Consider the following 24,561-nt stretch of genomic DNA (forward strand, 5'->3'; position numbering starts at 1 on the left):
GAAATTTTCTACTTGTTAACTCAGGGTTCAAAACTACTTGTTGACAGAAATGCTAAAAATACTATTCAAAGTCACAAAATCCTATTTGTCCTTTGCTGATCTTCTTGGTTTTTTCCTACAATAACCAAGTATTTCACTTGTGAGAATAAATATGATGATAAGGAAAGCTAGATAAGGTTATAGGGAAAAGATGATACACTTTTATTTCAATAAAACATTATATAAAAATACAGATAACATAGTAGGCATCACAATTTTTTCCTAGTTTACATCCTCTAAAGCTATTTTAGATTTTCCTTGTGTATAAGTCAAATTAGCTGTAAACATACTGTTCCTAGATGAAATGGAAAATGAAAAAACACCAGTCTCTTTGAATTTGGTTAGAATGAGAAATAATTTAACCAATAATTTCCTTAATGAGTAAATGGCAGGATGAAACTCCCCTTCTCCACAACTTGTTTAGAGTTGTGCTCCAAGTTCTCTTTTGCATAGTGGAAACTTCCTGGTTGGTCAAGAGAATATACAGAAGTGTTAGAAACTGCCTTCATAAGCTTGTAGAGCTTCCAAAATAGACATTTTCCTACCCAAAGACATAGCAAGAAGTAGGAAGCTTATTCAGAGAAGAAAAGAAATTGATAGAAGCAGTGTCTGAGAAAGAAAAGTCAAAAAGCAGAGCTGTAGAAAATCAGAGGCATGAGGTCGAGTCACGTTGGCTTATCCCAATTTCTTCTGTGAGACCTTGTGTTAACTACCTACTGGGCAACTGGTACCTGCTGTGAACTAAATGTCAGCAATTCACAGGATTCTGCTGTGCTAGGATGTAGAGCCCCCTCCATTCATTGCATCTCTGAGTGAATCTGCTCTGCCAAATGGACATACCAGGAGGGAGAAAGGTCAAGTTCATGGTAGAGTTTCAGATGTGATTCTGGATGTCATTTCAGCCAGGTGAAGTGCTTTCTTTCATACCTTCTGCAAGCCCTACATCTCTGCATGCCCTTTGCCCCGACTATGTATTTTACAGTAGCTGGCACTCCACAGCAAGGCACCATCAATGTCAATTGAAGCAGGCAAGATGCTCCTTATGATTCGGAGGGTACAATCCACAGGAGGCAAGTACTGGGCAAGGTAAGCTATGAAGATTGTTCCACTGCTTGACTACAGGGAGGCAGCCAAGGCTACTGTGACTCAGAACAGATGACTACTATGATCAGAAGTTTGAGATGTACGACTCTGAGAATTGAGTCTCTCTCACTTTCCATGCCAGTCCAAGAGGCAAAGCACTTGTGGTCTAGTAGAAAGCCATTGAAACTGAGAGCAGATGTCATGTCTCAAATAGAGACGATACGCTCTTAGTGTAGACACCCACTGCAGGTCAAGTCATCTTAAAACTGAACACAGCACTTCATAGATTACTTTGACATCCAGCACATGTTTGTTGAGAATCAACCGTCCATTAAGATTTTTAGAAAAGACATAGTAAGACATGGGCTCTGATTTCAGGAGCCTATAACTCAGTAAGAGATCTAAGACAACAAAATGGTCATATCACAAGGTGGACCTGGATGAGAATATCACAAGAGTAAAGGAGTTAAAATGAGGGTGAAACCATCCCAAGAAAAGAACAGTTACATTTTCTAGGCAATACTTGAAATGTGGTAGTAATCGTTTTCAGGCTGTAATAGAAAAGAACAAATCTGACTCCATACTTGATCTGTTCCTTTGGCTTTAACCCTGTGCTCTGTTTCCTGGGCTGGTTCTCCATCTTTTGTATAAGAATGTTGCCTAGAGCCTGAAATATACAGGATAGCCTATTCTTAAGTCTCTGATCTTTAAGGGTATTAAACATTTTTGCATTTATATAAAGATAAAAAACTGCAGAATAGAAAATAACATTTGTTTTGTTGGAGGTTTACAGGAACACACGACCTAACCCACCTTAGCTACAAGAACAAAGCATTCCAACACCAAGAAGTTTGCAACAGGCATCCCCCCTTTTTTAGTATAAAAGGAGTCTGAATTCTGACTTGGGGAAGATGGCTCTTCAGCACATTAGTCTGCCATCTTCTCCGTCTGCCGGCTTTCCGAATAAAGTCATTATTCCTTGCCCCAACACCTCGTCTCCTGATTTACTGGCCTGTCGTGCAGCCAGTGGAATGAGTTTGGACTTGGTAACAAGACTACCCATGTACTCATCCACTTAACATACACTCACTGAGCATTTAGCATGTACAGGACATGGCGCTAGGTCTGGGGATACAGTGATAGAGTAAAGTGAAATGTACTGGAATTAGTGTTTGCGCCCATCTGGGCAAAGTTAACCTCAACAGTTTGTTGAAATTGTGATATACCACCCCTGAAAAATATAGTACGCTAAGATGGAATGAGCTGCCCTGGAAATATTTCTTAAAATTTTTTTAAAAAGTTCTTTGGAAGCAGGTAAATTTTAGTAGATATTCATAATCTGTACTTCTTGCCTAAATAGGTCATAATATAGAAAGTGACTGATATTCCCAGTCCTGCTGATCAGAAACCAATAAACGTAACAGATACCATTTTTATCCACTCTTTATGTCACATGCCATACTAGATAACAATCTCTTTTGATTTCCCTAGCAACTGTTTGTGGTAAGAATCATTACTGGCATTCTCCATCTGAGCTGAGACCCTGGGAAGTTAAATAACTTACAAAATTCATATAGTGAGAAGGAGAAAGTGGGATGCAAACCTAGGTCTGTCTGTTTCTTTGGCGAGCTGATGCCCGACTCCCCACAGAATCCCGTTGGTGCTACCCCAGTTCTTTCACACTCTTCATCTGGGATTTGTTAAATTTCACTCCTCTGAACTCAGTTCCCACACAATGACTACTGACTTGGCCCACTGTTTTTGCCTTCCGATGATACTCTTTCCTGCCTGTGAGTTTTAGGTAGAAAGAGTGGGAACTTTACTTGCAAGGATGATATTCAAGATAGTTTAGTATGGACTATGGTTCAAACCTTGGCTAACCAGAAGAATGCTTGACCTCCAAAAAGACACTAATAATAAACAAGCAGTGTGGCCATACTGATGTGGACACCAGTGGAAATCAACTGTGCCTGGCACATGCCTAGATCACGGTTAAGCGTTTCCATTTAGGCCAAATCCTTCACAGACAACCCATTTTGCTTGCTTCATGGGACTGTCATGAGCTGTCATGGGTCTCCTACCCTCCTACTGAATACCTCCTGCTCTATCTTTACCTTTTACCCTATCTTTACTGTTTATGGAGATGTTTTACTTGAGGGGAGGGGATAAAATATTTATCTTTAAATGGGTTACCCTACCAATGAGTATGTACCCACTGCTCCAGAAATACAAAAATAGCCGAACCGCAAAGAAACAGGCTGGACAAAGAATGCACTAAACAGCTTGAAACAATGAATGCCCGACTTTTAAAACGAAGTCTCAAGTTTGAGACTATACATTGTATAACAAAGCAGCTGGGTGACAGCTTTGTCCATATTTTAGTTTGTTCATCATGACAAAGGGAACTTACTCATAATATTGTTAGGAACTGAAACCAGCAAGAGGAAATTTGGAGATATATATATATATATATATTTTAGTATACCATGTGCCTGCCTCTGTACTAAGAACAAACGCTTCTTTAAATCTCACAACAACCCCATTGCAACCATTTTTCAGATGTGGAAACTGAAGCACTGGGAAATAGAAGAACCAGGATTTAAGACCAAGGAGTTTCACTCTAAAGTCCGTATTTACCACAATGTTTTACTGTTTCCCATCACACAGAGGCTAAGAACTCATAAAATATATGGTTTCAAAATGGAAACACTGGTCAAAATTCTTTTTGGCCTCCATTACAACAAGAAAACAAAACAAAACAAAGCCTCCTACTTTAAAAGAAAAGCTCTTTAACAATTAACCTTGGCCATTTGTCCAGCCTCATCTATGGCCATTCATTCTCCTACCATGAGTTTCATGCTCCACCTATTTCAAATACGTCATGTCTTCTTGTACCTAAATTTCTTTGTAGCTATGTTTGCCTCTTCCCGGGGTACCCTCACCTGCCTTATTTCCAGACCTTACTCTAATAGTTATCGCCTGTGCCATCTCCTTCCTGAAGCTCCCGTGACTGCCTTCAGAGGCAAATCTGGGGGTTCCTTCATCCATATTCCCTTTGCACCTGGTATATATTTGCCTGAATGCAGCATTTCCCATGCTATACGTTTATTTGCCATGTATACGGCCGCCTTCCCAGTATACTCTAACCTCCTGGAGGGAAAGGACTGCCTCTCTTTATTCCTTGCCCATAGTAGATAGCCAGTAAGTATTTATAGAATAAATGACGGAATAAGCAGTTAATTAATTAGATCAGCAGGCATGCTTTCTGTCAGTAGTAATCAGAAACCCAACTCAAAGTAGTTTAAGTAGTAAAGAAATAGTTCAGCTTATATAAAAACATAGAAGAAGCATTGTCTTTGGTTTCATCTAGGAGCTCACTGCTATTACCAGTTTCTAACCAGCTTCCTTGTCTTCCTGTGGGTTCATCCCAAGGTTGAGCTTCCCAAGCAGTCACAGCATGGCTGTCTACAGTTTCTAGAGCTACACACATACTTTCCTGTATCCAGAAAATTAAAAAATGGTATCTTATCACAACCCACAGAAAACCTGCCAGCTTCACTGTGAATAACCTAGCTTTCTTAGGACGAAGAAAATCCCTTGTCCTGGTTAATTTAAGCCTCGTTAAATGTCCATTTCTAACCTGAACATTGCAGCAAAAGCGATAGGATAAGCTTATGCAATTAAGATTCACCCCCAGAACTGGAGACGAGTCCATTCCATCTCAACTCTGTGGGTACTGTGTAATAAAGATGGTATGGAGTGGATCCTGGGGGGCAAAGTCCATGACATGTATGATGTATGAATGGAGTTTTCTACTCTGAACAATCGCATATGCTCATTTTTAGTAGTATAATGATGCAACATTCTTCTGCTGTCATTTCAAAATTGTCTGTAAGACAAGCCATCTTCTGATACCAACATCTGATTTCTTAGTATAACATTCTACTAGCTCTTCTGCATTCAGGAAACTACAGCAAGTCTCCATTGTCTCTACTTCACTGACAAGTAACCTCAAACCAGCAGTTTTAGCAACTGACCCAAGGATTCTTCCCCAAATCAGAAGAGATCCAAATTTCCCAGGGGGTGTCTGGGACAGAAAGGAAGTCGCTATTAACTGAATGACTCACATGCTGAATCACAAAACAAGAACCATTTGGGGAAAGGTCTGTAACTGCAGAGTGTGTTTCCAGTTAAATGTACACCCTCAGGCCCTTTTGGGAAGAAGCCAACACCAGCTGACACCACCATAGTAGCATCCTCAGTGGAGGGATGATAATGGCTCACAATCCTGGGATCCCTCCATCCTTCTTAGTTTTTTGTTCTTGAAGCTCCCAGGGATATATCATCCTCTGGGAAAGCTCAGATGGAGACGGGAATTTCCCAAGTGCCAGAAACCCAGATTGTCAATGAAAGTTTCAAGGAAAGGCCAACAATTCTCTCCGGGAATGGCATTTGGAACACCCCTCCCAGAAACTGGATAGCCAATTATTTCATTTCCTTTCTCCTTCCTAATAATTATGCATGACTTTTTATCACCCTAAAAAATGGATATTTATTTGTGCTATGATTCAAATATTCTGATGTTGAGAGTGATCAAAGAAATTTTAGCTCAGTGAAAGACAAAACTTGGGAGATTAAGCTAAAATTAAAGACTGAATGTTGAAAGTGTTTTTATTTTTTTATGCAGGTTTGGTATTCTGTGATGCAGTGAGTAGTCAACATTTTTCCATTTTAAACACATCCATCAAAAATCCCCAAAGTGCTCCACCCATTTCATTATTCCATTCATTTATCTATCCATCCATGTACGTTTTCATTTCATGAGCACAAATTCACTAAAGGTCTTTCATGTGCCACACACCAGCATATCCACAATGGGTCCTTCCGTGAACTAGCTGACTTGGCTCCTGACCTCAAGGAACCAAGTCTAAAGCCCTGTTTCTCCTCCTAGCCATTCTGTGAAGGGACTCCTTCTTCATTTAACATGAGAAGGGGGACTGGTGGGAAGGAGGGATCTAATTGTGAGTTAGGAGTCTGTGTTACTGCCATAGCAACCTTCATTTCCCCTTGGATCAGGTCCAGTTCTCAGGGGGGCAAAATTCCCTTGACTGTAAGCATCTCAAGTGCAAGTCATCTCTACTAATAATTCTATCCAGAAGAATGCCTGACCTCTAGTAGGAACATAGTAAATGATGAGCACAACTATGGAAATCAAGGCGGAGATAATAAGATAATTAGCTACTGGTAATACAGCCCCATTTTCTGCTTAATTTACATCTCTGGCTAGGGGTCTTCTGAATGGCTTAGAGCTATTTCCTTCAAGTATTGATACATGCCCAGCTTTGGCAAAGGTATTGATACTGTTAGCCTTAATTCTATCACAGGCTCCATTTAAAGGAATACCCTAATTTAGTAAGTCGATTTATTTTAAATATCATCCTGTCACCTCAGACATCTACCTTTGACGCCAAAGAATCAATCGAATGCCTTTTTCCCCCCAGTTCTTCTTTGCCACAAATTAAACTGGCTTTCTCAGTGCTTAATCACTGTGAGTGTCTGCTCGCCTGATACAGACAGACTCGGGAGTTATCTACATTTGAAGATTCAGCTGCACTTGTGGAAGGGGGAGCGAGCTAGGAAAAAGAGGGAGGGAAATAAGAGAGGTTTTTTCCCTCTCCGTGGAGCAGGGACCTTTACAATGCACCACAGTGTGTGAACAGAGCTACGTGCTGTGATACCATTTAGCAATAATGGATGGCTTGTGCTGCCCAGACTTAACAGGCCAGTGAGCAACATCAGGCTGCAGATGGAGTGCTCTAAGACTGCCATGCACTAAAAAAAGGATAAAAAATAAAATTGTCTATGGCTATTGTCGACATATTTACCCCTTGTTTAGGGATTCCCATGGCAACGGAAAGCTCCGATCCCCTAGAGGAGGTGGGAAATCTGCAGTTAAAGGAAGAACTTCTTGCCCAGGGACTGAAGCCTATCTGTGTGCTACCACCCCATCTAGTGACGACTTGGCGAATAGCGAGGTTTTTCAGTTTCCTTTGGCATCAACTCAGCACCATATGTCATGGCTCTTAACACTAAAAGCGTAATATTGTTATATTGAATTAGTATGACTTATTTTTGAGGAGGCTTCTAAAACTTCATTGTTTTGAGGCTTTTAATGCTTGCTTTCCAATGTTTTGTTTGGTTTCCATATTTTAAACTAAATCTAGGAAATATTCAAGTTGCTGGCTTTAGCCAAACTTTTCCCTGTGAACTTACTTCTATACCCCATGTTTGGGAAACCAGATAGAGAACGAAAACAACTGCCATGGAAGGAGCGGCTAGGATCTCTGAGGCCAGTGTCTTTTCTTTTTTGGTAGAGGGGCTGCCGTATAGTTAGAATTTTAGGGGTGCTCAGGCATACTACTTTTTCTCTACCCTGTCCCCTACAACCTCCCTCTCTCCTGTCACCTATGACAATGGTCATGCAAAGAACTCATATCCAGACCACCCAGAAGTTCACTATGCTGCAGGGGCAGAAATCTTCACCCAAAACGTGCAAAGTGAAGGAGCAGTAGAGATAAAACAAATCTCAATCCATCCACTCCAACTCCTCAGTATCCTTGCAGATTCCAGGGGTAGACCCTACCTATTCAAGAATTCAAACTCAAGTCCCACCCCCTCATTTTCTCTCTCTTCTGAAATTGTATAGCCCTTTCTTTTTATTTTTACTCCTTCTTTGGGTATCATGAACTGTATTTTGCTATTAATATTCTTTACATGTGAATTTGTCAAGTATTATCAACTCTAATACGTGCTCTTTGGGAACAAAGACCTTGTTTTGTTCTTCATTTGGTTTCCATTGTCCAGTTGATTGGGTTTGTTTTCATACACAACTTGGTAAGGTAATACTTGCAAAGAGAGACATTAGCCAATGAGAAATCCATGTTTGAATCATGATCCAGATTCCTAGAGGATCAATCCAGCAAGACCTAATACCTAGAGACACTCAGAGACTGAGCAAAAAATAGGCGAAGGGAACTTCATCTTCATTGTACTGGCTATGTCTAGATACACTAAGAAAGAATTCCCTGTATCATAGGTTCCTACTATATCTCAATGTTGTAGATGTAACTTTTTCTTTACAGTTGGGAAAACTGAGTCTCAGAAAGGTTAAGTAACAAGTTGGACGCCACAATGTTACCAACTGATGCTAACAGATTTCAAAATAAAAGTATTTCTAGTGTATCTCCCTGACTTTAAAAGAGGAGTTCTCAAGCTTCCACTGAAGAGAAGCTACTTTTGATATATCTGGTATTTCGGATCCTCAGGGAAGAAGCAAAGGTTCTGAGAGAGAAAGTTGCTAATGTTTGAGAAGGAATAATGGTTCCTATACTTCTGACTCTAGTGAAAAATCAACCCTAAAATGAAGCATAGGAAAGAGGCAGAAGTAGATACCCAGGCAAGCTGAAGATCAACTGATATTTCTAGGTCTGTGTATTGTGGACTTGCAATCAAGAACAGAATTTTCATGATATTTCCATAAAAACACTAATATAATGAGCTTTAAGAAAGAAAGACAGAAAGACAGAAAGACAGAAAGACAGAAAGAAAGAAAGAAAGAAAGAAAGAAAGAAAGAAAGAAAGAAAGAGAAAGGAACCTAGATCAAAAATATTTAATTCCTACATATGAAAATTCAGAATAAGCTCTGAGAAGTTCTATAATTTAATAATCAAGGGGAACAAAACTGTTTAATTTCGCTAAACATTGTATGTTCCAAGCACAAATAATCATAGCTCCTGTGTATCTGTTAATATTCTACCAAACTGTATCTATGAAACTAAATTTGGTATCACTGATCTTGAAGTAAGTACATGAAAATTCAAGGCAAGAAAGGAACATCTTAAGAAGCTGGACTTGGAAGCTGTGGACCAGGCAATAAGGAGATGCTGTGAAGGAAATTAGAGATAATGACCACCATAGAACTGCATATATTTAAATTATTCATATGAGGATCTTGTTTTGCTTTATAAAGTGTCATGAGGAAAAGGTACACATTAAAGAATCAGTTGCTTTTGTTGAGTACGTTTCATTATTTAATTTTAAGTGAGAGAAGGATTTTTGTTCTATTTGTTCTCAAAGTACTTTTAAAAAATTCAGCTTTGGTAATCCCCTCAGTACTCAGATTCAGAAAAGTTTCCATCCCGGGATCATTTTCGTTTCTCCATCTTTCTCCTTCCTCTTCCTTTTCTTCATGCCCTCCCTACCACCACCCTCAATTACACAATTATGGTCTGTTTTATGTCTAGAAGGGGCTTAATTTTTTTCAATACCCCCTCTTTTTTAAAATTTCACTACTCCTTTCCATTCTCTCTGTTTTTCATTGTCTGTTTCATTTCCTGCAAGAAATCCCATTTTGACAGTGGTGGCAATTTTAACAAAAAATTTTGTGAGATTAAAAAAAAGACTTGAATTCTCCTCCTATCATTACTAGATAAAAGATCTTGAACAAGTGACTTAATACCTTTTAGTTTCAGTTCCTTTACCTGTTAAGTGGACTTTAAAAATGCCTGCTTTATCAGTGAAATTTTTGGAATATACTATATACATGTTAATATTCATCTTATATGTTATAAAATATAAAGTTCCAATCATGGCACCTGGTACATAGTCAGTGCTTAATATGCATTAATTCTCTCCTCAGAACATAAGGAAATTGTTTGGCATACTAAAGTCTTTTGTGGTTTGCTTATAACCACTCACTCAAGGAAGTTTAAGGAAATGGAAGCTCTATTTAATGAAGCAGGGGACTTCACGGAACCCAACAAGAAGTACGGCTAGACTAAATGTAAATAAAGGTTAGTCATCAGGCAGCTACTCTTTCTGTGTCTACAGCTCCCAGTTTCAGCTCAGATGACCAGCAGAAAGTACTCAGGCCTGTAGTTTAGTTCTCTTCTTTGAAATCTACTGAGATTCACCAAGACAGAAGCCTACGTTGTCATCTCTACAAAATGCCACCCACTTTCTCCCAGCCCACTAGATAAGCCAGTCAACTAGAGAAGTGATTTTGGTAGCTTTTAGGGGGAGATTTCAGTCTAAACATAGAGGGAAAATTCGTGGGCCATAGGTAAACATCTCTTTTTGGCAGAGGCAAACGGTTAATTCCAAAGAAGAATTGGATACTTCACGTTATCTTTGGTTCTTCAGGAAAATTTAAAGTTCTCTCCACTCTTTTCAAACACTCTAGGGGTTTTTCTTAGTTTATATGGGGATTGCCAATATTTAGAGCTGGGTAGGTCATGTATGTAACTAAAATAAGCATCACAAAATCTGGGGCCAAGGGACTATTGTCTATCACTAATGAAGGCTATCGGGCTGAAGAATATAAGCAGGGCAATCAGAAGAAGAGAAGCAGAGTATACGCTGAGCTGGTACTATCAATCAATAAATCTTCTTTCCCTCTTAACCTCTTCAACCCATGACCCCCCATGGTGCTTTCTTGTCATGGTCCAGAAAGCACATTTAACAAGGACATGGGAGCAGCAATCCAGTTAACTTAACCAAAGTTCCCCTATTCTTGCATCTTAATCCTTGCTCAGCCATTCAATTTCCAGGTGACCTCTGGCATTTTTTGGAAAAGGGATTATAGCGCTGATGTATTAAAGAACTGCTAATGCCGCTTTTAAAAGAACTTTGAAACTATAGGGGAAGATAAGTAGTTGGCTGTAATGAGCTTGATCCTGATTTTTCTTCCACAGATTGACATTTATTAACAACTGGGATTAAGTCTATAATTAGAGAAGTGTAAAAATATTATGTCAGCTTTTGTTTTCATCTGTTCATCTACTAATTCAATATTTATTGAACATCTACTATATGTGAAGGCACTATTTTAAGGTTTGGTGATAAAAAAAGAGATGAATTTATAGCCACCAAACTGTCAAGTTACTGAGGATCTGTAACAAGCCTCAGGTGGTAAACAATGTTTGCAATTTAATGCAACAGGAGAGACCATAGGTAAAACTATCAAGGTGCAGAACATGAAAAGGATCTCAGGCAAGGAAGGAAGGCAGAGACAATATACCAGGAAGGAAAACCAAGATTTGGAGAACAAATAAGAATTTGCCAGAAAGTGGGGTTGGGATCAAAGCAGTGGGCGTAGAGTGGGATAACTGAGTCTTTCAGAGGAGAGGAGGATGCATGTGAGAAAACTGCCATGAAAGAAACGTGGGGAAGAAATCCCAGATGTACTTGGGAGAGTGGCAGACTGTGAATGGACAGAAAGACAGGGCAGGGGATAGATCACAAAAAGCCTTACAAATTTTCTTTTGGAAGGTAAGCAAAGGATCAGACGCCAGTTAAAAGAAAGAAGGCAGTGTAGAAAGGATGTTTAATGGAAAAACCTGCCTTCCACCTTCTATATAGGGGAAAATCCATCTCTTCCCTGCTACGTCTTTTCGTTCCTGTGAGACTCCTTTATTCCTCACACAAAACACTTAACTCTGGTCACCAAGTGTGTGGAGGCTTTTCCCTGCACCACCAAGCAATTCTCAGATACCAGCAGGGTGTCCAAGAATTCAACTCAGTTCTGACACTATCCACCGGGAAATAGGCATCAGATGCCACAGGTTGAGGGTTCAGTCCCACAAGACTGCCCCACTCTCACTTCAGATGCTGGTCGCAAACCCAGGTTATCAGCTCTACTTCTGACCAACTGGCTCTAGACGGGGAGTCCCAACAACCCTTCCTTGGGTTCAGCTAATTTGTTAGAGCAGCTCACAGAACTCAGAAATATTTTACTTCCTAGATCACTGGTTTGTTATAAATGGATATAACTCAAGAACAGCCAGACGGAAGAGATGCACAGGGCAAAGCATGGGGAAGGAGTGTAAAGCATCATGCTCTCCCCAGCCACACCTCCCTCCCAGCACCTCCATGTGTTCACCAATCCAGAAGCTCTTTGAACTCTGTCCTCTTGGGCTTTTGTGGAGATGTCATTACATAGTCATGATTATTTAAATAACTGGCCGTTGATGATTGACTCAAACTTCAGGCCCTCCCTTCTCCCTGAAGATGGGGGAAAGGGGACAGAAAGTTCCAACCCTCTAATCACGTGGTTGGCTCTCCTGGCAACCAGCCTCCTTCCTTGGGTGGGGTCCAAAGTCACTTCATTAGCACATTAACATAACAAGAGACACCTTTGTCGCTCTCAACACCTCGGAAATGCCAAGGGTTTTAGGAGTTGTGACTGAGGAACCTTGGACAAAGACCAAATATATGTGAGAAATGTATTTTGATCATCTGCATGGCCAAATATATATTTTTCTCATAAATCACGACATCTCAGGATGTTTCCCAAAGCAATATGAGAAGAGGAGAGAGAAGCACTAGACGAAAAGACAGCACGGATTTTTAAGACTAGGAGATACTTTGGGAGTTAGCAGGAGATGAAGAATTTCTTGCTTTCAAACATCTAGTATATTTGTGAAAACTCCTCTGGTGGGAATGATTGAAAGTATCCCTATATTTTTATTTTTTATTTTTATTTTTCAGATGACATTTTTAAAAAATTACACTCTGTTTCATTCAATAATAATTTCTGAGCTAATTGTCTTGAGGGAGTCTGTTCCTTCAATAGAAACAATTATGGATTTATTGTTGGTTCTTCTGCCCTGCAATAGTGAAGCTGATAACTATTTGACTAAATAAGATTGATAGTTCAAAAGGCTTGGCAATAAATCAGAGATGCTTTCCTCTGCCTCCATCATTTTCCTACTTTAAAAAAGATGAAGTTCTAATCTAAGAGCAAAGGATTTTAAATTACTGTACCCATTGGCCTCCTGTTGCTAAAGTTAGATGTCACAGGAAGAAAAGCTTATGCTGGTGTTCAGAGTTAGTCAGATCTTTCTTTGGAGGTTGAGGGGAGAAAAGAGATTCCTTAGGACTTACCATTTTACCAACAGAGCTTTCTGTCTGATCCTCAGATGCACTCATGATGAGGGATGCTGTTTTAGGTCGGCAGAGTAGGTACATCCATTACTGGTCAAGTTCTCCTGCTATAGAAACACCTCAAACATGTCAGATTCCTCATCCCCATTTCCTGTTAAAAAAGAGGAAGGTCTGTATCTCCAGGATCATTTCAACTGATTCTGTTTTTCATCGCAACTATAAATTGATCAATTATCCCCCTTTCTCAAGAAAGTGGAATTTGTTATTCTGACATTGGTCCAATATTCCATACGTAGGAAAATGGATAATTAGGGAGAGTGGTTAGCGTGAGAGAGAACACTTATATAAAGATAGGATACTCATAAATAAAGCAGTACATGCAAACACTCAAGTTAAATACCACAATTTAGATCAAGTCCTCTGTAGTAGGTTTCTATGACTGGCAGAAAAAATCGCCACATGCTTGTTGGCAGAACAACACAAGCGTGTTATCTTAGAGTTCTGTAGACAGTAGACAGAAGTCAGACACAGGTCTCGCTAGGCTAAAATCAAGGTGTTGGCAGGGATGCATATTTTTCTGGAATAGGTAAATCCATTTTCTTGCCTTTTCCAGCTTCTAGGGGCCACCCGCATTCTTTCAGTCAGAGCCTCTTCCTCCATCTTCAAAACCAAGAACACTGCTCTCTCTGACCATTCTTCTGTATTCACATCTTCTGCCTTTCTTCTGTCTTCCTCTGCCTTATAGGACCTTTCTGGTTGCACTGGACCCACTGCATTATCAGGGTGATCTCCCTATCTGCTAGTTAGTCGCTTTACTTCAATAAGCAACCTTATTTCCCCTCTGCTATGCATCCACAGGTTCCAGGGATTAAGATACAGACATCTTTGGAGGTCATTAGTCTATCTACCACATCCTCGTTCCTCCCAGAGTTCATAAAACCACACACATGATTATACAATTACCTGAAGAGTATGGGTTTTTAACTTCCTGAGGGAGTATGTAATTTTTTTTTTAATATGAAGGATACTTTATATATGTTTATTCCAGTGTTCAAGCTCTATACAATACTGGTGGATTTATCAGGCAGCCCATACGTTTTAAGATTTTTTAAAAAACCAACAAAATAATGTGCTCTCTTAAGGCCATCCCTCTCGCCAGAAGAAAACTTTCTCCCAATCAATCTGTTCAGACTGTGTTTGCAGTTCAATCATCTCTATGCCAATATTGATTTCCTGAGTCTCTGTTACTCACCTTTTATTTTTTTTTTTAAGACACGAGACTATGACAGGAACAATACAGGAAAACAAAAGTAGTCATTTTGACTCATCTATCTTCCAAAGAATCAATCGCTTGCTTTGCTCAAGGCATTGAGATGCTGACCATGGTCGGTGGTGGAGAAATGTACTTGACCAAGGGATACTAAATTGATTCACATCGTGTAAAAACCATGGAGCTTCTAGAGAAGAAAAAAATCAGTGAGAGAGAAGAAGGAGAGGGGATTGGAATGAGGGAAGCTAGAGTTTGGAGAAAAGAAAGGGAAGGAAAGAAGCAGCGGTCATACAGCAAAGACTTCTGGGGAGATTAATAAGATAAAGATGTTTGGAGGGAGTCTCTCTGTATGTCCCTCGTTGTTATTGTTGTTTTTTAATCTGCCTTGTCCTTCAAGGCTTTTGCAATTAAATCTGTTTCTGTTGAGTATGAAAGGTTGAGACTGTCCCCCAAGGCAATCCAGATTTATCTGCCTTAAATAAATATGATCCAAAAATATTGGAGTATTTACCGAGGATTACAAAGTCTCTTAGGCTTTAGGAAAACAGGAAGGGGAAAAAGGGAAATATCTGGAAGGGTGACATTTTGATCAAAAATATTGCAGTGGGAAGAGATGGAAATGTTCAATCAGTGAAATACATGGTTAGAGCAGAGAAATGGTGGGCAAATACTGACAGGTGAGTTTGGAGAGAACTTGGATCATGAGTTTTGTTCATTATGTTACCCCACAGGATTTAGTGATATGCTGGACACTTAGCAAGTGCATATTCAGTGCAGTTTTTCTTGAATTTGCTCGCCCACTGCAGGGAGATGCAGCTTCCACAAATGCTAGGATAACAGTGTAGCACTAGGAACATAAAGGGAGGCAGGACAAAACACGCCCTCGTCTTCTGAGCCTCTGGTCTAACCAAGGATGAGCAGAAAAAAATCAGACAACAATATCAACAAATTCATAATTGCAAACTCTGAGCAGCGCTATGATGTTAATGTAGAAGGGAGTATGAGGAGTGCCAAAGAACAGGAAAGCCTTCCTTAGAGAGGAGACTTTGAGCTGAAATGTAAAACATGGGAAGATATTGAGTGAATGACAGCCAGGGAGGTGCAGGGTAAGAAAGGCATGACCAGAGTCCAAAAGAGCCGTCTAGCATTTCCCACAGCTTGTGGAATCACTGTCTGTTGATTTTTTTAAGTTTATTGATTTATGTGTTTATTTTCCGCTTTTCCTAACTAGAAAGTAAATACCATGATGATGTATAGTAGATAATTTAAAATGGTAGTTTTATTGCATTCATGAAAGGTTCTGAGGACACTGCCGATTATCTCACACAGTGTCTTCTTTATGTATACCCCTGGGAGAAATTTCTCTGAGTTTTCAGTTCTCACTGTCAAAGTCAGATGTGTTTCTCTTTAGCAACTTTGTTTTGTTTTATTTTTAACTTATAGACCCTATACATGGGCTTGACTTTAGGTGACTGGTTCAGTTCCATAGGGCCCTTTCCTCAAAAAAGTCCCTTGCTTGGGTTTAATGCTCTTTGTTTGCTGTTTTGAAATTCTTAATAATTTTATTTTAAAATTTATATCTTGTACATGAAATACGTTGGGACAATGGAGGATACACCAGGCTTAGCGCTTCAGCTCATGTGCATCCCCACGTCCTGTCATCTTCCCACCTCACTGGGATGGGTTCTTGGCTTCCCATTGCCTTGCCTTTGCTGGCCCCAGCCCACCTGACCTACCCCTCCCCAGCCCCTCCTAGACATTCCTAATGCTCCCGGCCCCTTTGCACACCAGGCACTGCCTGGCTTCTCTCTCTCTGAGCCTAGTGACTGCTCTGCACCGGGGGGAATTTATGCAGGGATCTGTGCCATGGGGAGGGTCAGAGTCTGCGGGTGCAGACCCTGCAGCATCTCAGCACAGGGCATAGCAGCGGTGGTCTCTGCCCTGGGCTGCAGCACCATGTGTATGGTAGGGCAAGCTTCCTTCTCACCCCAGTCCATGGCACTGATTGCATCTACGCAAAGGATTTTGAATTCCTAAGAGGGTAGCCTATTCTTAATGGGTTGGGCAGCCAGGCAGTAGGAAGGGCAGACTGGCTTCCTGCCCGGAGAAAGGGCACCGTGTGCAGGGCTGGTGACTGCAGGAAGGAGAGGGCAGCAGCAGGTGGGCCATGTGAGCCAAGTCGGGGGGGGGGGGGGGGTTCCCTGTGCCTGTTGAGAGTCTGCTTTACCAGCCGTACCCCCCTGCCCCAGGGAGCAAGCCTTAAACAACAAATAAAAACCACCACGACAGGTCCAGAGTGAGAGCGTGGAGAAAAGGAAAAAGCTTCATGTTTTATTACATTTAATGGCATTTTTCCTGCTTTTGGAATAAGGGGCCCCACATTTTCATTTTGCACTGGGGCCAGCAAATTATGTAGCTGGCCCTGCCTATAAATCACATACTAAATCATATTTTACTCATTACACTGGCTGCTAGGAAAATCAGAACAAAACTCACAACCAACTTTAGCAAAATATCAGAGGATTTATGGCATATGTTTTGAGTAGTGAAATAACCTTCCACCCATCTTTTTTTCTTAGTTTTCTTGATTTTGTTCTCCTTTATCTCTTTATATAACCAAAGGGGGAACATCTTATTTTTCACTTATCTTTGAAATTTTTAATCCTTCTTATGTACTCATCAAGTAGTCACTAATCAAATAACATGCTAATTATGTACTTAATATACAATTATAGAGCTCAGTAAAAGCTTGGTTGACATGACTTGTGATCACTTACTTCACATAGGAATTTACCATCATGCAGTTGGTGCTGTTTTAACACTTCCTGTCTTGTCACAATCATTAGGCTTGTGAGCTAACTTATTCGCTGGCTAGAATGATGACACCATAAACAGAACCTGTCATGTCCCAGGCTTTATCTCAGCATCTCACAGTGTACAAGGCTAGAGAGTGGTCCCCTTCTAAACATTGCCTTCTTAGAGCTGGATGGCTACTCATTTAATATGAGTAAAAATGATTGCTAAAGTACTCCGTCTTTAAAAAATGTGTGAGGATAATTCATTACTCACTGTGGTGATTGGTTTCTGCTCCATAGTCCTCCAAAGGGTCACTACCCCCACCTTTTGGACTGGTCACTGGAATACTCCATCAGTGATTTTTTATTGATTAGCTTCTATACACCAGGCATTGGGGAAACAGTGATATGCATGTCAGAAGCCACCCTTGGCCACAAGAGACTTCAGTCCTAGCAGGAGAGAAAGACAGTAAACAAATAAAATAAAAAATATCACTGCAGTGTGATCTACTATAAATGAAATAACAGGATTATATATATTATAGGGGGCATATGGAGCCTTCATCTCATTGAGAGATCTAGAAAGACCTCTGAAAGTGTGACATTTAAGCCATAATTTTAAGCATTCTAGGAGGGACCAGTCATCCAATGTGCTGGGAACAGCAAATCCAGGTAGAAGGGAAAAAGAGGCAGGAAAAGAAAGGAGTGAGTGATGGCTGGTGCGTAGCAACGAAAGCTGAGTGGGGCCCATGACACGCTCGGAGAGTTAGCCCATAGGCACCGACACTGTCTTCCTGCTGCCCTTGGTCATCAAACCACTCCCTCTGGCGGTTGCCACATGCAAACATTCTCATCAGACCAGTGGGAGAAATCTTTATGAAGATGCTAAGAAAACAAAGTTAGGCTGGTGGATAGAGAGAAAGCAACTGAGCCAGGAAGAAGGAGTGCGTCCCTAAATAGGTTGTGGTCTCCAACTGGCCAAAGAAGGAACAAAAGGACAGGGCAGAACTAATTAATGCTGATGAAGGACCAGAAGCAGGGATGCTTTATCCAGCTCCTTTCTGGCTACACGAGTAATTACTGCAGTCAGGATTAGCCTCTGACAAACAGCAGCCCGGTCTTCGTCTGTGATGAGACTCTAAGATGAAAAGTTGAATTCTCCCTTCTCTTCCTTATCAGAAATTCCCAAGAAAGAACGGAACCAGGATAGCAGAGTCTAAATCACCCTTAGTCAAACTGATGACTGAAAGCTTCAGAAGTCTTCTATTTACTGTCCAGGCCTCTGCTCCTCTACTAAGGGATCTCTCTCCCTGGCAGCACTTTAAACGGTTCCATCTTTGACACTACATGCAAGGGTCAGTTATGGCTATTAAATGTGATAATTATTTTAAAAGGTGTTCTGAAACTCCTAAAACACTCGACAAATGTTAGGTGTATGATGATAATGATGGTGATGACGATGGCTGTACAATTCTACTTTTTTGTCTTAACTAGTGGTTTCCTAGATAAAGCGAGCCTGATTTTTACTGCAGAAATGATTTGCAGGGCCACGTCCTATGAATAAAAACGCTCATTGCAGGAAGCAAAGGTTTCCATGGATTGCACTAGGTGGTTAGTTTTGTGATTGAACTAACATCATCACATCTTTGCCTTAATTTAACCCCATTAAATAGAAGAAAACCATGTGAGATCCTTTAGTTGGGGGCAGGGAGTGGAATATGGCTCCCTGAATGCCCTTTTTAACCCAGTGGAGCATTCCAGGAACTCAAACCACTCCAGGTTTCAAGGGTCTCAAGAACCCAGCCATGGTTTGACACTAACCAAAGTTTTGAATGATTTTGAGGGGAGGAGAGAAGAGGGGAGGGCTATATTTTGGGGTCAGATAAATCAAAGCACATTTGGCCAGACACTGCCCCCTCTTCATTTCCAAGCACATGTGAATTTCCAGGGAAATTGAATCCATGTGTTCCTGATTCATTTACATTTAACTCTTCAGAACGCTTTGTAAGTCCTCCAAGAAGCCTTCAGTGTATTGAGCCAGGGGGTCGGGCTTTGTCAGCCATGCAGGGACCTAACGTGCTGAATGAATGGGACCCGGTTTTAAAGACAGGACTAAGGAAGGTCAAGTGGTTTGAAAACTCGACCCCACAAACCCCCCTTAATTTCTGGGTCTCCACCACCCAACTTCTGCCAAGCAGACACAGAAATACACACTTCTTCCCGTGGCACCCATCGAGCTGAGAGCTGCTGGCCTCAACACCCACTTCCACACAAACCTTAGCCTCTTGGATGGTCAGAGACAGAACAACTGACATTTGATAGGAGCCCTTGCTTCCCAGTGTTAGTTTTCTTTTCCCCGTGCTTCACTGGCTTCCTTTTCTGAAGTGGAAAGGCTGCCGCCGCCGCCCCTGCATCCTTGATAAGAACTGACGAGGCCCAGGGGGAGTGTGGGAAGAGTCTGTGACTCCAGCAGCTTGGCAGAAGTTCCGCGGAGACTTTCTGATCTTCCTCCACATGCTGGAAATCCCTAGAAGTCCTTTGACAGAGAGGAGGTTCAGAAGGGCAGCCTTCCTGTCCTCATTTCTGCTGGGGGAAAAAAAAACATAAAAATGAAAGCAAAAAAACGAACCCAGCTACCACATTACATCCCCAGAAAGCGCAGACATAAGAAAACAGCTCTTTTCTTTGAGTGGGCTAGGAAACGGTCAGAGCTCACTCACTTCCCCCTTCCCACACGTCTGAAATGCAGTCATAAGCAGACACACCCCACCTCTAAGTTGCGCAAAGGTTTTGGCAAAAATCTATGATTTCTTTATTACGTGATAATAGCTCGATGCCTAACTCACAGGCAAGGCAAGTTTCTACAAAAGAAATTGCCAGAGCTCATGTGTGAATGTTGCATTCAAGGGAACTCCTTCTGCCATTTACCTGGGTTGCTTCTCCGTCTGCAGTATATTCTGCAGTGCATCCAGTATCCGAGATGGTTTAGTTTATTTAGCCTAGTTCTAACAAGTCTTGGTTAACAGGTCAAATCCTGTAAGAAGCTCTCAGAACAATTTTATATTCACTTGTGTGATTATGTCAAAATTGCTGAAGGCTTTCTGTGAGTATTTTGTCTCATTGTTATAGTGCTGGGATCTGCCACAGTGTAGGTGCTCAAAAAATACTTCATGAATTTAATGAGGCTTTACTATATGCCAGCCAGGGTGCGTTAAATAGCTTTTAATGCTCACAGTAAACTAGGAGATATGTGCTCTTAGGATTCCCGTTGAAATGGAAGCTTGGAAATGGTAAGCAGCCTACCTAAAGCCATGAAGTTTGTAAGAGGTGGAACTAAAGTTTAAGGTTAAGTTTGTCTCATTCTCTTAACCTCTGGCCTTGTAAGGCTCACCCAGGATAGGCTTGGTGAATATGGATTTCACTTCCAACAAGAAGCATTTTGAATTACACCATGCTAAGAAGTACACTGAATATTTTCTATAGGAAGCTGCCTCATTAATTGGCAAAAAAAAAAAAAAATCCTCTTGGCCCTCTTTGTCTAGTACATATTCCCCAATTCCCCTCTGGAGACAGATAAAACATTTACTTATTTCGAGTATACCAATATTTACATGTTATTTAATGCATATACTCAGTGTGTGCCCTATATATAGTTTGTCTAAATTTTGATCTAAGATTTCTAAATTGTGAAAGGCGGAAATACACAATGGCTATAAAATCTGGGATTCCTAACTGATTGATACAAATTTCTTTTCTTTGATTTGAGCCTGCTCTCTTTTGCCTTCGGAAATAGTTCCTCGAAGTCCGCAGCCACGTAAACTCCCTTCCACAGCTAGTCACCAGCTCATCTATGTAAGGGCAGCGAAGTGATTCACAAACAAATGTGGGACTTTGCAGATACCTGAGAGGCTTTGTAATCCTCGGGAAATATTCCAATTTGAAGCATTTCAACCTCACATTAATCAAATGCGTATTTTTCTCTGTGTATGTAAAACTGTTATTGTAAACTGTAAATCACTGTGCAAAGAGTTGTTATAATTGTTTCAGGAGGAAAGAATCAAAGAGCTAGTGAAGTTTGCCACATGAGTTCTGCTTTTGTTGCTTTGGGTCTGTTCATTCTTTGAGACTCTGAGCTTTACAGAGTCTACCTGGATCGCTCTTTTCCTGAAACCCTTTTAGGGATAGAGATAGGACCACCTTCAGCAACACTTTAGAAACTGAGAGAAGAATTACAATTCCTAAAGGGACTTGAGCACATCTTGGCATGGTCCACCTGACAAGATAAGCTCAGAAGCAGAGAATTAAACTTGGAAAGGCCTTTAGAGTTTTCCCAACAAAGACACGTTACCGCTCAGGAGAGACATTTCACAACCAAATACGAAAATATTAGTGCTCTGAGCTGCGCTAGAGCAGTGCTCCTCAAATGTGACCCTGAGATCTTGTTAAAATGCAGATTCCAGTACATTGGGTCCCAGCGGGGGCCTGAGGCTCTGCATTTTATTATGCTCTCAATTGATGGTGATAGTATCAACACACTGGCCACACTCTGAATAGCAAGAGTCTAGAGAATGATGTAATAACAACTTTTAGACGTAAGAATTAGAGACCAGACTCTGAATTTGACTCAATATCTTATTACCCTAGAGGAAAGAGGTTTAGACCCTTAAGGTCAAGTTAACCCAGTCAGCAAGAGGCAGAACTTGAAATGGAGCTCCAGTCTGCCTGAGCCCCACGCAAGTACCTTGGGGCAGCGAGTCTCAAATCAACCTCTACAACAAAATCTCTCTGGAAGCTACAAAAAAAAAAAAAAAAATACTGAGGCTTAGGGTTCTCCCGCAAAGAGTCCCGTTAATTTCTGGGGTGCAGCCTGAGCATCAGGACTTGCAAAATCTTCCTAGATGTTTCTAATGTTCAGCCAAAGTTTAGAAACACTGTTTTAAAGGTTCACATGGAGGTTACAAATCGCAACATCTGAAATAAAAACAAAACTATGTCTTTCATGGAGGTGCTTGGGAGTAGGAGGAACATATGTGGGAAGAAGTTATTTGACATTTAATGAGACTGAGGTGCCAGGCAGATCAATACCTGGCACTGAAGTACTCGGCTCACTAGTACCTAATGCTGCAGTACTAGACAGGGCAGTGCTTGATGCTGAGGTGCTAGGTGGATCCGTATTTAACACCGAGGTACTCTGAACATCTGCCCTAGGCTGGCATCAGAACAGACATCGTCCTAGTCCTTGGCACTCACACTTTTTAAGTACACACTATGTCCCATGGGCTGCTCTATTCATTCTACATATATTCATTCATTAACCCATTTATCCTTACAATCCCTTGAGGGATTACCACTTTTACTCCCATTTTATAAAGAGGGACTTGAGCATCGAGGATTAAGTACTCTGCCCAAAGCTTGACAGCCTGAACAAAGAGAGCTACGACAGAGAAGCGAGATTGAATCCAGGCCGTCTGGATCCGAGAGCCTCGTGCTTGCTCACTACCAGGTCAGCTTCCTTCACCCCCCGCATCCTGGGCAGAGCCTAGGATGAGGTGAGTGAGGCACTTTGGGCCTCAGCAAAACTTAAAAGGGCACCAAAACTTGTGTATTTTTAACTGAAACTATGTGGTGAGACCTTTCAAGGTGAGCAACGTTTTTCTCCGTTTTACACATGAGGACACTGAGGCAGACGTAAAGTAGTTTCCCACTGCAACAAGACAGCTTCTTGAGGAGGAGGAGTTGAGAGACCCTCTGAAGGAGAAAATCAGCTCTGATAGGAACCTGAACTTTAAACTGGAAGAATATTTATGTGAAATGAAAGTGTTTCAAAGTATGAGAGGTTGTTACCTTGAATTGTATGTTAAAGACGTCTTTTCTGAATCAGATTTTAAAGGGAGATTGAGGAAGTTAATTTTGAATATAGAGAAGTGTTAGGTTTCTTCTCCTCCTCCCCCTCTTCTTCCTTTTTTTCTTCATCTTCTCTTCTTCTTCATTTTGCAAATCTGTGTTGTACTCATTTAAGTGTGTACATTTCAAACTTCTACCCCACATCTGCATCTCTTGCTCATCATAGACAGATGGCCAATGGTTCCTGGATTCACTTAACAATTATGTGAGTTTTCTAAAAAGCTATTCACTTGCAACCTGGATTTTTCTTCTTTTGTCAGACTCTTTGTTAGAGGAAGGGCAAAGAAAGTAGGTAACAACAAAAAAAAGTGAAGCACAGCAGAGATGTGGATAATTCACCACGGATACCGCTAGTCCCTGTCTAATCAGGAGCTGGCACTGCTGCTCCCTCCTTTGGAGAGAGTGAAGGCTTTTTCTAATACACGTTGGAATCAGCTCTAATCAGTGTCATCCTCCTGTCTGCAGCTCGCTCCATGTGTGTGTCTCCCCTGAAACTCCGAACTCTCCCACGCATGCACATCCTTGCTCACAGTTCCGTGGCGTCCTTTCTATTGTTTAACTTCGTGTTTTTGGTAAATGCTCTCTCCTGTTATTGATAAGATGTGGCCAGTATCTTGATGTTGCTAAATCCTCGTTCCTCTATTAAATCATTCTTCTTAATCCCACATTGTCTTTGTTCTTAAAATTGTACTTCATATTTGTTGGAGAAACATTTCACCTCAAATTGGATCCCACTTTGAAGAAAAATTAAAAGATTGCTGCTGTAGGGTTCTGTCCTCTCGCACGCTCTCAGCTTCCTAGCTTTCATATTTTTTCTTTTTCTTTTTGAATTCAGTGTCAGAGTCATAAAGCCATTTAGCATTTGAATCCCAGCAACACCATCTTTGTGACTGTGATCAATGTACTGAGTCTTAATTTAGCCACTCACAAAGTGGGAATATATATAATGATGAGTATGCCTTCCTTCCAGAAACACTGTGGGGGTCAAATGCATTTAAGTTGTGTGGCCCCGTACCTGGCGTATACTAAATGCACAATAAATATTGTTGCTCTCATTACCTTCATTCTGGGTTCATGAAGAGGTCACTGTAGTTAATAGTTCACAAGCTTTTATCGGGACCCAGAAATCCTGTCTATGCAGCATCTGTTTTCCGTATGTGTCTGCTTTACCTTCAAAATTTCCCTCTACCCACATCTATAAGATGATTCATAACAAATGAAGCTTGTAATTATTGACATATTCATATATATATGTCCACAACTCAAATATAGGACTTTCTTGAGGTTTCGTCCGTGCATCATAATTTCAATTTTTCTTTCAAGCGTTTGCATCCTAAGAGAAAGATGTGACTCCCAAGAGGTAAGGAAGATGTAAGATCTGGGATGTGAAAGAATGTGTGTGGCAGGCCAAGTGCAATTACTTGGTTTGTCCCAAATGGTGATCCCTAAAAAGTATCCAGGCTGGCTCTTTATGGAAGACCAGACTCACAGATGAGGGGGGATTTAATAACAGCTGGCAACAAAAG

At 40.9% G+C, this 24,561-nt stretch overlaps 1 protein-coding gene across 2 annotated transcripts in view; it reads right to left on the bottom strand.

Moving 5' to 3' along the window:
• The window catches only part of LOC116659869, a 422,086-nt gene that overhangs the window by 91,480 nt on the left and 306,045 nt on the right, over positions 1–24,561 (bottom strand). For both annotated transcript variants that reach the window (XR_004315229.1, XR_004315230.1), the window contains exons 10-12: positions 19,408–19,717; positions 17,406–17,581; positions 13,067–13,217 (exon numbers count right to left, since the gene is read on the bottom strand). The gene's annotated coding sequence lies outside the window, so the exon portion shown is untranslated. The remainder of the gene's footprint in view (positions 1–13,066; positions 13,218–17,405; positions 17,582–19,407; positions 19,718–24,561) is intronic.

The sequence above is a fragment of the Camelus ferus genome, chromosome 25 (genome assembly GCF_009834535.1).
Source record: "Camelus ferus isolate YT-003-E chromosome 25, BCGSAC_Cfer_1.0, whole genome shotgun sequence".
In the NCBI taxonomy this organism is placed as follows: domain Eukaryota; kingdom Metazoa; phylum Chordata; class Mammalia; order Artiodactyla; family Camelidae; genus Camelus; species Camelus ferus.